General features: G+C 34.2%; 1 protein-coding gene across 6 annotated transcripts in view; it reads left to right on the top strand.

Moving 5' to 3' along the window:
* The window catches only part of TSGA10 (testis specific 10), a 104,414-nt gene that overhangs the window by 39,844 nt on the left and 51,255 nt on the right, over window positions 1–13,315 (top strand). The gene's annotated exons all lie outside the window — the stretch shown is intronic.

Consider the following 13,315-nt stretch of genomic DNA (forward strand, 5'->3'; position numbering starts at 1 on the left):
GATCTTCCCAGACCAGGCCTCGAACCCATGTTCCCTGTATTGGCAGGTGGATTCCTAACCACTGCACCACGAGGGAAGCCCTCACTGTTTAATTTACCTTGTAACTTTAGTTATGTTCTGGGGTCTGAACGATGTAAGAAAGCACAAAGCACCGGTTTGATAGTAGCTTAGGAAAGGGGTAGTTTAGCATGTAATAAAAGCCATAGCAGAGAAATAGGAATATGTAATAAAACTTCTATTAATTGAATGCCACGTACTGTGCTTAGCACGTCTACATATTGCAGAAAGGTAGCAGAAGATATTCCAATTGAAGCAACCTACAGGCAATGACGTAGGGGAATAAGTGTTTGAAGACCTCCATGTTAGTGCTTTACTTGTAGTATCTATTGATGTGAGAAATAGACATTCTACAGATTCAGTAAGGTTGAATTTCAGTGCATCTATGAACATATGAAATATAATAGTTCATATGAGTATGAAGTATATTATTAAATATTATTAAATCTACAGATAATACTTGGTTCATATGTGAATTCCCAGAATCCCCTCTTTGGTCTTTCACGGGTCTGTGGTGCATATATTGGAATCACTTGTCAGGACAGAGAGTCACTTAAATTTTTTCCCTTCATTTATTTTTTACTTTCCTGCTTAAAAGGATATTGCAAGCTCAGGTAAAATAAAATAGTAATAAAATAAGAAGGACAACAAAGAAAACTTTGGAAAATAGAGAAAAGCATACAGGAAATTTAAATCACCCATGATTCCATAACCCAGGGAAAACTATTATTAATATAGATCATTTTTCTTACCAGAAATAGATCTATCTGTGTGTATAAAAGCTTTCTATGTAATTGATATCATCCTATATTAAGTTATATATTTGGCCAATTTCACTTAATTGTATACCATAAACATTTACACATGTCATTAGAAATTCTTTGAAAGCATTATCGTGGTTTATTAAAATATTCTAACAGATAAATGTACAATAAGTTAGAGGTTGTTTTGTATACGGTTATTTTAACAGTATTATTCAAGTTTAATTGATATATGTACAGTAAACTACACATATTTGAAGTATTCAGTGTGGTAAGTTTTGACATGTGTGTGTACCTGTAAAACCATCACCACCCTCAAGATAGTGGCCCTATCTATCACTCCACAATGTCTTCTCGTACTCCTCTAACCTCTCCCCTACCCTGCCCTCCCCAGGCAACCACTGATTTGGCTTCTGTCATAGAGATTTGTTTGGATTTTCTAAAATGTTGTATAAGTGAAATCATATAGTATATATTCTTTTGTTGGGCTACTTTCACTCAGCATCATTATTCTGAGATTTATCCATGTTGTCACGTATAATCAATAGTTTATTCCTTTTTATTACTGAGTAGTATTCCATTGTATGAATATACCACATAAATATTTCAGTTGCTTCCAGTTTAGGGCTATAACAAATAAAACTGTTATGAGTATTCTTATATGGGTCTTTGTATGGACATATGCTTTTATTTCTCTTGGGTAAATACCTAAGACTGAGTCATATGATGGATATATGTTTAACTTTTGAAGAAACCATTAAACTGTTTTCCAGAGTGGTTGTATTATTTTATTTTACATTTGCACCAGCAGTGTGTGAGTGCTAGTTGTTACATATCCTCACCAGCACTTGGTATGCAGTATCTTTATAGTTTTAGCCATCCTAATAGGTACGTATTATGGTTTTGATTTGCCTTCTCTAATAACTAGTAATTTTGAGCATCCGTTCATGTCCTTATGTGCCATACATATATCTTCTTCAGTGTCTGTTCAGAACTTTTGCACACTTTTATTGAGTTTTTTATAGTATTAAGTCATAAACATCCTCTCTATATTCTAGATAAAAGTCCTTTGTTAGGTACATATATGTTTGGCAAATATTTTTTTCCCAGTCTATGGCCTGCCTTTTTATTTTCTTAAGTGTCTTTTAAAGAGGAAATGTTTTTGATTTTTGATTAAGCAAAACTTATTGATTTTTAAAAATTTATATCCAGCTTTTGTGTTCTTTTAAAGAAATGGTTGTCAAGCCTAAGATGAGATTTTTCTCCTGTGTTTTCTTCTAGCAGTTTTATAGTTTCAGTTCTTAAATTTAAATCTATGCAAGTTAATTTTTGTATATAGTACAAGGTGTAGCTCAAAGTTCAGTTTTTTTGCATATGGATATCCAATTGTTCCAGCACCATTTGTTGAAAAACTTTCCTTACTTGTCTACACTGAATTGTTTTGTACCTTTGTAGTAAGTCAATTGTCCATATATGTTTAGGTCTGTTTCTTGATTATCTATTTTGTTTGGTGGATCTATATATATCTTGATGCCAATACAACATTCCTGATTCCTTTTTTTTTTTTAAATCCTCAAATTAGGTAATGTTAGTCCTCCAACTTTGTTCTTTCTCAAAGTTGTTTTGGCTATTCTGGTTCCTTTGCATTTTATTTTAATTTTAGAATTAGCTTCATAGTGTAAACACAAAAGCCTCCTTGGGGATTTGATTGGAATTTGGGAAAAACTCCCACTCATGAACACTTTCCATTTCTTTATTTAGGTCTTTAATTTCCCTCTGCAATGTTTTATACATATAGATCTCTCATTTCTTTTGTAAGATTTATCCCTAAGTATTTTCCATTTTTTGATGCTGTTGTAAGTGGAATTTTAGAATTTCACTGTCTGATTGTTTATTGCTTGTATATGAAAATATCAATACGATTGTTTTTAAAAAATAAACTTTGTATTATATCACAGTTTTAGATTTACAGAAAAATTGTGAAGATAGTGAAAAGTTCCTACGTACCTCACACCCAATTTCCTCTGTTAATAACATCTTACATTAGTATGGTACATTTGTTAAAATTAATGACTCAACATTGATACACTATAATTAACTAAAGTCTGTAATTTATTCAGATTTCCTTAGTTTTTCCCTAATGTCCTTTTTCTGTTCCAGGATCCCATCCAGGATACCACATTATATTTAGTTGTCATGTCTCCTTAGGCTTCTCTTGGCAGTCTCAGACTTTCCTTGTTTTTGATGACCTTGACAGTTTTGAGGAGTACTGATCAGGTATTTTGTAGAATATCTCTCAGTTGGGGTTTGTCTGATGGTTTTCTCATGATTAGGTTGGGTAATGTTTTTGAGAGAAAGGTCACAGAATTAAAGATCACAGAATTTTAGTATACACAGATACCCAGGGTGTCATGAGTACATCTTATTGATATGATTCATTACTGTTGATTTTGACTTTGGTCGCCTGGCTGAGGTAATGTTTGCCTTATCCAGAATGTCATATAATTGAAATCATACAGCACATAGCCTTTTCAGACTGGCTTCTTTCACTTAGTAATGTGCATTTAAGGTTCATCCATGTCTTTTCATACCTTGATACCTCATTTCTTCCCATCGAATAATATTCAATCATATGTATGTACCACATTGTGTTTATCCATGCACCTATTGAAGGTCGTCTTGGTTGCTTCCAGTTTTTGGCAGTTGTGAATAAAGCTGCTATAAACTTTCATGTGCAGGTTTTTGTGTGGACAGAAGTTTTCAGATCAGTTCAGGAAATACCTAGGAACACAATTGCTGAATCATATATAGAAAAACTTATTTAGCTTTGTAAGAAACTGCCAAATTCTCTTCCAAAGTGACTGTAAAATTTTGCATTCCCATCAGCAGTGAAGGAGACTTTCTGTTGCTCCACATCCTTGTCGGCATTTGGTATTGTCAGACTTTTGTTTTTTAGCCATTATAAGTGTGTAGTGATATCTCATTGTTTTAATTTGCAATTCTCTAATGACAAGTAATGTGGAACATCTTTTCATATTGCTATTTGCCATCTGTATATCTTTGATGAAGTGTTTATTGTTTAAATGCTCTTAACCAATTATAATTCTAGTGACTTCTGCTTTAGATAAGCAGATCTCAGTTGTAAGTCTCCTAATTTGCCATACTTTTCAGTTTTTGGGCTGGTGATTTGTCTTGCAACTCACTACTCTGATATGTCCATGAAAAGTCTTTGATTCTCAGCTTTTTCATCTTTATTTCCCCCATAACAATGGGAATGATGGCTCCTAAGCTCTTTACATGTCAGGGCTAAAACCAAAAGTCCTACAATTTATTTTTATTTATCCAGTATTCTACAACCGTGCTAAATATACCTTTTAGTTCTAGTAGTCTTTTTATAGATTCCATTCAATTTTCTACATAGATAATTAGATCATCTGCAAATAAAGACCTTTTTACTTGTTCAAGCTGCATGCTTTTTTTCCCTTTATTTTTCTTGCCTTATTGCACTGGCTAGAACATCCAGTGATTTGTTGAATGGAATCAGTGGAGTGGACATCCTTGTCTTGTTCCACATCTTAGGGGAAGCATTCAGACTCTCAATAGTTGGTATGATGTTAGCTTCATGTTTTTCCCAGATGTTTTCTATCATAATGAAGAGGTTTCCTTCTATTTGTGGATTACTGAGAGTGTTTTTTCAGGAATGGATGTGCTTTGTCAAATTGGTCAGGGTATATTATACTTTTTATAAATTTCTGGTCTCATTTAACTAATGCTTTGTTTAAAATATTTTTCAACTCTGTTTTTATAAATGAGATTGGCTAATAATTTGCCAGTCTTGGGGGTTTTTTAAATCAGATTTTGGTATCAAGGTAATATAAACTTTATAATAACCTTTCCAATTCATTTTGTCTTCTTTCATTATCTGGAATAATTTATTACTTCCCAGTGAAGCCAATTAGGTCTCAATTTTTCTTTGAGGGAAGCTTTTATTTTATTTGTTTAATGGAAAAAGGGACAATCAGAAATTTCTTCTTATGCCTTTCAAAATATATATTTTTGTGGCATTTGCCCATTTTCCCTAAATTTTAAAACATTTTTAGAATAATGTTGTATACAATATTCTATCAACATTTTACTGTCCACAGAATCAGTAGTGATTTGCTCTTTTTCTAGTCTGTTATTAGTCTTTTCAAAGGACCAGTTTCCCTATTGTTTGTCTTATTAGTTCATTAACTTCTGTTCTTTATTATTTCCTTTCTTCTATTTTCTTTAAATTTATTTTCTATTTTTTAATTTAAGGTGGATGCTTACATTTATTACTTTTAAGTCTTTTTTCTCATATAAACATTTAAGGCCATATATTCTCAAAATACTTCTTTTAATGTAAGCTATAAGTTTTGGTATGTACTTCTTTCTTTATAAAATATTTTCTAATTTCCATTATGACTTTTTATTTGATCCACTGGTTATTTATAAGTGTGATTTTAAATATCCAAAAAACATAATGAATTTTCCCTTTGTGATTGATTTCTTGCTTAATTACATTGTTTTGTTAACATACTGTTAGATTTAAAATTTCTGAAATTTGTTGTTCTCTATTTTATGGTCAGTTTTTGGTAGTGATCTGTGTATACTTGAGAAATTATAAATTCTGAAAGAGTTGGTGCATTGTTTTTGTATTTGTCACTTTGTAATCAGATTTGTAATCATGTTATTCAGATGTCCTATATTTGTACTAAATCTTGTGTCTCATTTACAGGAATTTCACTGAAAGAGTTGCCTGAACTTCTGGCTCCAATGTCTCACTTCTTGTTTTCTCTTGAACCTACTATAATCTGCCTTTTTCCCTCACCATCCTATCAAAACTTCTTTTCAAGGTAATATTTACTTTCATGTTGCTCAATCCAGTGGTCAGTTATCAGTCTTCATTCTATTTGACCTATCGGCAACATTTGACAAAGTTGATCACTTACGTTCTCTTTCTCTGCTCCTTTAAACACTTGTTCATTTGGCTTCTGAGATACCATGCTCATTTGATTTTCTTTTTATCTCTTGGGTTGTCCTATTCAGTCTTTCCTGATAGTTCTTCCTCATCTCCTTACCTCCAAATGTTGGAAGTGTCCCTGAGTTCAGTCCTTAGACTGCTTCTTTTTTATATCTATACTCATCCCTAGGTGATCTCATTCACTCTCATGTATTTACTCTTGACTCTCAAATGTATATCTGTAGCCTGGACTTCTCTGTTGAACTGTAAACTTGAGTGTCCAACCACCTTCTTGTCATCTTCACTAGGATGTCTAATAGGCCTCTCAAAATTAACATTTCCAAACCTGAGTTTCTCCACCCTTCCCCCTCTGACACACACAAACCCAAACCCGCTCTTTCAGTCTTCTCATCTCAGTCAATGGAAACTCCATTCATACGGAAACCTTGAAGTGATCCATGATTTCTCTTTCATATACCCATATACAATCCAGTTGATTTTGTCTTCAAAATGTAAAAAAAAAAAACAAAACAAAAAACAAAATGTATCCAAAAGCTGAGTGTTTCTCACTACCTCTATTGCAACCTTACTGTACTGAAGGATATTTTTGCTAGGTAGAGAATTCTACAGTTTGGGAATTATTTTTATTTTAACACTTTGATGATATCCTACTGTCTTCTGACTTAAATTATTTCTGCTGAGAAGTCAGCTGTCCATTTATTTTAATAGGTCAGTGTCTTTATAACGCACTCACATTTATCATAGATTTCATATATATGTGTACAAAAGGCAAAGAATTATAATGAACCTATGCATAGTTAAAATACCACTGTCTCTGTTTTCCATTTTGTCAGTTCATGAGAAAAATTTTAAGTTTATCCCACATGTGAACTCCACTCGTTAGAAGTTAAGTCCTGAGCACAGTTCAGCACATGCTTAGGTTTCTATAACTCTAAACTGAGGTTCCATAGTGTTCAGGTTGAACCAGTCAGAAAGAAATGTATCTGTTGCTGTTTATGTTTCACTGCTAGTGAAAAAAAAAAAATCTCCAGGTTTCAAAACCAATACTTATTTTCTGTGTTTCTATACTGCTTACACGAACTTTTCTTTCTAAACAGGTATATTTTAGTAGTAGAAGTTCTTCTGTTTGGATTTCGATGTCAGATAAATCAACACTTCTAAAAAGCTGGAGTGTTGTCAGAATATTTCCTAGAAGCATATCATTTTGAAAAAAAGGTCTCTATGTCTGCATTTGTACATCAAACATCTCTAGGCCCAAGAAGTTAGAATATCCCATGGAGTTGAATGATCGATAAGAGTTATCTGTTACTAAAAAGTTAGTTTGGGTCTCCGTGTCCAGTGATTCCAAAACTGGTTTGGTTTGAATTTGGATATTTGAAGCTAAAAATATTTCAATATTAAATTCTAATCTAGATGACATGATATCCTAGAAAATCCAAAAGAATCAACAAAAAAATCTGGAACTAATAAACATTTATAACAAGGTTGCAGGATACAAGGTTAATATACAAAGTCAGTTGCTTCCCTATTTATTAGCAGTGAAGAAGTGGAATTTGAAATTAAAAGCACATTTATATGAGCACCCCCTCCAAAAGAAATACTTAAGTTAAATCTAGTAAACTTTGTGTAAAATTTATATGAGGAAAACTACAAAACTGGTGAATGAAATCAAAGAAGAACTAAATAACTGAAGAGATATTCCATATTCATGGAAAGTAAAACTCAATATTGTCAAGATGTCAGCTCTTCCCAGCTTGGTCTATAGATTCAGTGCAATTCTGATCAAAATTGCAGCAAATTATTTTGTGTATATTAACAAATGGATTCTACAGTTTATATGGAGAGGTAAAGAATTAAAAGATACTGAAGAAACACAATTGGAGTACTGACACTACCTGACTTAGGACTTACTATAAGCCTACAGTAATCAAGACAGTGTGATATTGGCAAAAGAACAGACAAACCAATGCAACAGAATAGAGATCCCAGAAATAGATCCAGATAAATATAGTCAAGTGATCTTTGATAAAGGCGAAGGCAATACAATAAAGCAAAGACAGTCTTTTCAACAAATGGTACTGGAAAAACTGGACATCCATGTGCAAAAAAACCAAAACACAACAACAACAACAACAAAAAACCCCGAAACAAACAAAACCCCACCCATACACAAAGAAACAAATAATCTAGACAGAGTCATTACACCTTTCATATTAACGCAAAATGAATCATAGTCCTAAATGTAAAATGCAGAACTATGAAACCTCTAGAATATAACATAGAAGAAAACGTAGATGACCTTGGGTATGGTGATTACTTTTTAGATACAGCCCTTAAGCACAATCCAAGAAATAAATAATTGATAAACTGTACTTCATTAAAATTAAAGACTTCTACTCCACACAACACAATGTCAAGTAGGTGAGAAGACAAGCCAGAGACTGGAAGAAAGTATTTGCAAAAGACACATCTGGGGCTTCCCTGGTGGCACAGTGGTTGAGAGTCCGCCTGCCGATGCAGGGGACACGGGTTCGTGCCCTGGTCTGGGAAGATCCCATGTGCTGTGGAGCGGCTGGGCCCGTGAGCCATGGCCACTGAGCCTGTGCATCTGGAGCCTGTGCTCTGCAACGGGAGAGGCCACGACAGTGAGAGGCCTGTGTACCGCAAAAGAAAAAAAAAAACAAAAGACACCTCTGATAAAAACTGCTATCCACAACTCAATTTTAAAAAGACAACTCAATTTAAAAATGGTCAGAAGAATTGAATAGACATTTTTCCAAAGAAGACATACAGATGGCTAACAGGCACATGAAAAGATGCTCAACATCACTAATCATCAGAGAAATGCAAATTAAAACCACAATGAGAGATCAGCTCACACCTGTCAGAATGGTCATCATCCAAAAGACCACAAATAACAAATGTTGGGGAGGATGTGGAGAAAAGGGAACCCTCGTGCACTGGAAATGGAAATTGATGCAGCCACTATGGAAAACAGTATAGAGGTTTCTCAAAAAACTATTGATAAAAATGGAACTACCATATGACCCAGCAATTCCACTCCTGGGTATTTATCTGAAGAAAATGAAAATAGTAATTTGAAAAGATGCAGGGGCTTCCCTGGTGGTGCAGTGGTTAAGAATCCGCCTGCCAATGCAGGGAACACGGGTTTGAGCCCTGGTCTGGGAAGATCCCACATGCCGTGGAGCAACAAAGCCCGTGTGCCACATCTACTGAGCCTGTGCTCTAGAGCCCGCGTAACCCAAATACTGAAGCCCACGCACCTAGAGCCCGTGCTTCGCAACAAGAGAAGCCACCACAATGAGAAGCCCTCACACTGCAACAAAGAGTAGCCCCCGCTCATCGCAACTAAAGAAAGACCACATGCAGCAATGAGGGCCCAACACAGCCATAAATAAATAAATAAATAAATAAAATTAAAAAAATAAAAAGAATGACTATAAATCAAAAAAAAAAAAGATACATGCAGCCCAGTGTTCCTAGAATCATTATTTACAGTTGCCAAGATACGGAGAAAACCTGTGTCCATCAACAGGTGAATAGATAAAGAAGATGTGGTATATATATGTCTGTGTGTATATATATGTATGGGAATATATACATATATATATTCATGAATATGAATATACAATATATGAAATTTTGCCATTTTGCCCTTTGTAACGACATGGATGGACGTGGAGGGTATTATGCTAAGTGAAATAAATCAGACTATAAATGGCATAAACCTTTAAAAATTGTGAATCACTATGTTACACACATGAAACTTATATAATATTGTACATCAACTGTACCTTAATAATAGATGATAGATAGATAGATAGGTTTTCCAAAATATACAAAGAACTTTTAAAAAACTCAACAATAAGAAATAACCCACTTAAAAAATGGGCCAAAGACTTTTACAGACATCTCACCAAAGAAGTTATACAGATGGAAAATAAGCATATAAAAAGATGTGCCACATCATATGTCATCTGGAAATGCAAATTAAAAACAACGATGAGATACCAATACATATCTATTAGAATGGCCAAAATCGGAAACACAACAAATGCTGGTGAGGATGTGGGTCAACAGTTCTTATTCATTGCTGGTGGGAATTCAAAATGGTGCAGTCACTCTGTAAGGCTGTTTGGCAGTTTCATACAAAACTAAACATACTCTTATCATATAATCCAGCAATCATGCTTGTTGGTATTTATCCAAAGGAGTTGAAAATGTATGCCCACACAAAAACCTACATGCGGTGTTTATAGCAGCTTTAGCCATAATTGCCCCAATTTGGAAACAACCAAAATCTATTCTAGGACTCTGAGCTGGAGATGACAACTGTATGTCAGATCCCATATTAATGTCATACTGAGAACCCTCACTACCTGATTTCTGGCCAGACAAATCACCTGATAACACGTTTTCCAAAATTGCTTTAAAAATCTATGATTTGGTCCTGATTCTGTCATTTTGTGAAGGAAGCATTCTGTGCAGTGAGGTTTATCATAAGTGCAGATTTCTCATCTTGAATTTTAAGTCTTAGAATCATTCTGAGGTAACAAAGCATGAATTTCAGCCTCTGCTAATCAAACTGTTGCTTGTAATATTATTTGTTAAAATGCTGAGTGGAAACTATAAAAAAACTATCACCATACATTACAGCTTGGTTTATCAGGGCTGTCATCTGTAGAGTTTTCTATTTCACTGGTTTGAGTTTCTCTGGAGAGTCTACTTGATTATAACCAACTATATGTAAAAGCATTATTTTGAGTGTCTCTGAATGAGTGTCTCCCTTAGAAATGGACAAAAGTGTATACATCTGAGTTCTAATGGAGAGTGCAACTTGAGAACCAAATGGTAATTTGTTTTGAGAATAAGACCATACAGAGAAATCAGGGGAATCGCACTCCATGGCAGAACCCTGATTTTTAACACCTCCTACTAAGGCTGCACAGAGGGTTGGTTTTAAGCCCCAAAATAGGCATTTGATAAAAACCATGTTAGATAGCTTAACCAAAGCCCCTTTGGGCTTTGGTAAAAGCAACTCCTAAACATATCTTGAACAAGTTTTCTGAGTGCCTGTTTTCTCATATTGGAGTTAGAAGAGTCTGCAAAAGAAGCTACCAGCTTTATTTCTAAAGCTTCTATTTCTTGAATGTCTGTTATCGGTGTGGGTTTATTGGTCAGTGATTTAAAGGTCTGATCTGAGAACTTCGGATTATGAATGTAGTTTTCCATTTTTCCTTTTTCTTATTAGGTATATTCTTGTGTTGTGCAGGGGTCTTATGTCTATTTGGGAAGATATGTGGCTGCAGTGCAGTTTAACAGGATAAGGATGGCCACAGTGTACACCGGAAGGTTTTGCCACATCCTCCGCTTGTCTTTTCTGGACTCCTTCATTATCATATGCATTGATAAACTTATTATTGCAATATATTTATGGCTCTTATATTAGCATCCATTTTTTAAAGAATTTTTTAATGGAGTTGATTTACAGTATTGTGTTAGTTTCAGGTGTACAGCACAGTGAATCAGTTATATACATATACATATATATATTCCTTTTCAGATTCTTTTCCCTTATAGGTTATTACAAAATATTGAGTATAATACCCTGTGCTATACAGTATGTCCTTGTTGGTTATCTATTTTATACATAGTAGTGTGTATATGTTAATCCCAACCTCCTAATTTATCCTTTCTCCCACCCCTCTTTCCCCTTTGGTAACCATAAGTTTGTTTTCTATGTCTGTGAATCTCTTTCTGTTTTGTAAATAAGTTCATTTGATCATTTTTTTTAGATTCCACATACAAGCGACATCATATATTTGTCTTTGTCTGGCTTACTTCACTTAATATGCTGATCTCTAGGTCCATCTATGTTGCTGCAAATCGCATTATTTCATTCTTTTTTATGGCTGAGTAATATTCCATTGTATATATGTACCACATCTTCTTTATCCATTCATCTGTCAATGGACAATTAGGTTGCTTCCATGTCTTGGCTATTGTAAAGAGTGTGCCAGTGATCATTGGGGTACATGTATCTTTTCACAGTACAGTTTTCTCCAGATATATGTCCAGGAGTAGGATTTCAGTATCATACTGTAGCTCTATTTTTAGTTTTTTAAGGAACCGCCATTCTATTCTCCATAGGGGCTATACCAATTTACATTCCCACCAACAGTGTAGGAGTGTTCCTCTTTCTCCACACCCTCTCCAGCATTAATTATTTGTAGACATTTTGATGATGGCCATTCTGACTGGTGTGAGGTGATACCTCATTGTAGTTTTGATTTGCATTTCTTTAATAATTAGCGACGTTGAGCATCTTTTAATGTTCCTGTTGGCCATCTGTATGTCTTTGGAGAAGTGTCTATTTAGATCTTCTTCCCATTTTTTGATTGTGTTGTTTATTTTTTTGATATTGAGCAGTATGATTAGCATGCATTTTAAAAGTGTTTTACAAGAAGAAAGCTAAGAAAATAATCCGTCAGGGCATTTGAAGTGATTCTTCTTGGACTACAGTAGAATTTAACTATATTTTAAAATATTTTATTACTGTTGATTTACTATGCATTGGTGCTTTTTTCCCCAGATGCATACTGAATGAGGGTTATCAGGTAAGATCTTGTAACAGTCGAGTATAGTGCACAGAATGTTGGTCTCCGTTGTCAAGGGCAGCTCTCCACCAAAAGCCAGATAAGTACCACTGTAAATCCTTGCTGCCCTGCTCCTATAACCCAAGGACACAGTGGTGGTTCCCCTGATAGCTTCCAGGGCAGCCAAACTGTCTTCCAAAATTGTTTTACCATTTTATATTCCCACCAGCCGTGCATGAGAGTGCCAGTTGCGTTATATCCTGATCAACATTTGATATCATCTGTCTTTGTACTTTAGTTATACTAGTGGGTGTGTAGTATCTGAGTGTAGTTTTAATTTGCTTTTCCCTAATGATCAGTGATATTGATTATCTGTTCATTTACTTATTTGCCATTCATATATCTTCTTTAGTGAAATATCTGTTCAAGTGTTTCCCCATTTTTTATTGGTTTGTTTATCTCTTTATCATTAACTTATAAAAGTCCTTTATAGGGTCTAGATACAAATTTTTTGTCAGATACATGTTTTGCAAATATCTTGCCCCAGTATAGAGCTTGCCTTTTTATTTTGTTATCAGTGTCTTTTGATGAGCAAAGACTTTAAATTTTGATGAAGCACAATTGAAATTATTTTTCATTTGTATCATGCTTTTTGTGTTCTATTTAAGAAATCTTTGCCAAACCTAAGGTCACTAAAAATTTTTGCTGTGTTTGCTTCTAGCAGTTTTATAGTTCTACCTCTTACATAAATGTAAGGTCTGTAATCCTTTTTGAATTAATTTTTGTGTAAAATATGAGATAAAAAGTAGAGGTAGTTTTTTTCTTTGTTTTTTGTATATGGGTATCCATTAGTTATTTGTTAAGATTATCCATTC

Source organism: Delphinapterus leucas, chromosome 13 (genome assembly GCF_059928025.1).
Source record: "Delphinapterus leucas isolate spDelLeu-1000000601 "Yukka" chromosome 13, BTC_Dleu_Yukka2, whole genome shotgun sequence".
NCBI lineage: Eukaryota > Metazoa > Chordata > Mammalia > Artiodactyla > Monodontidae > Delphinapterus > Delphinapterus leucas.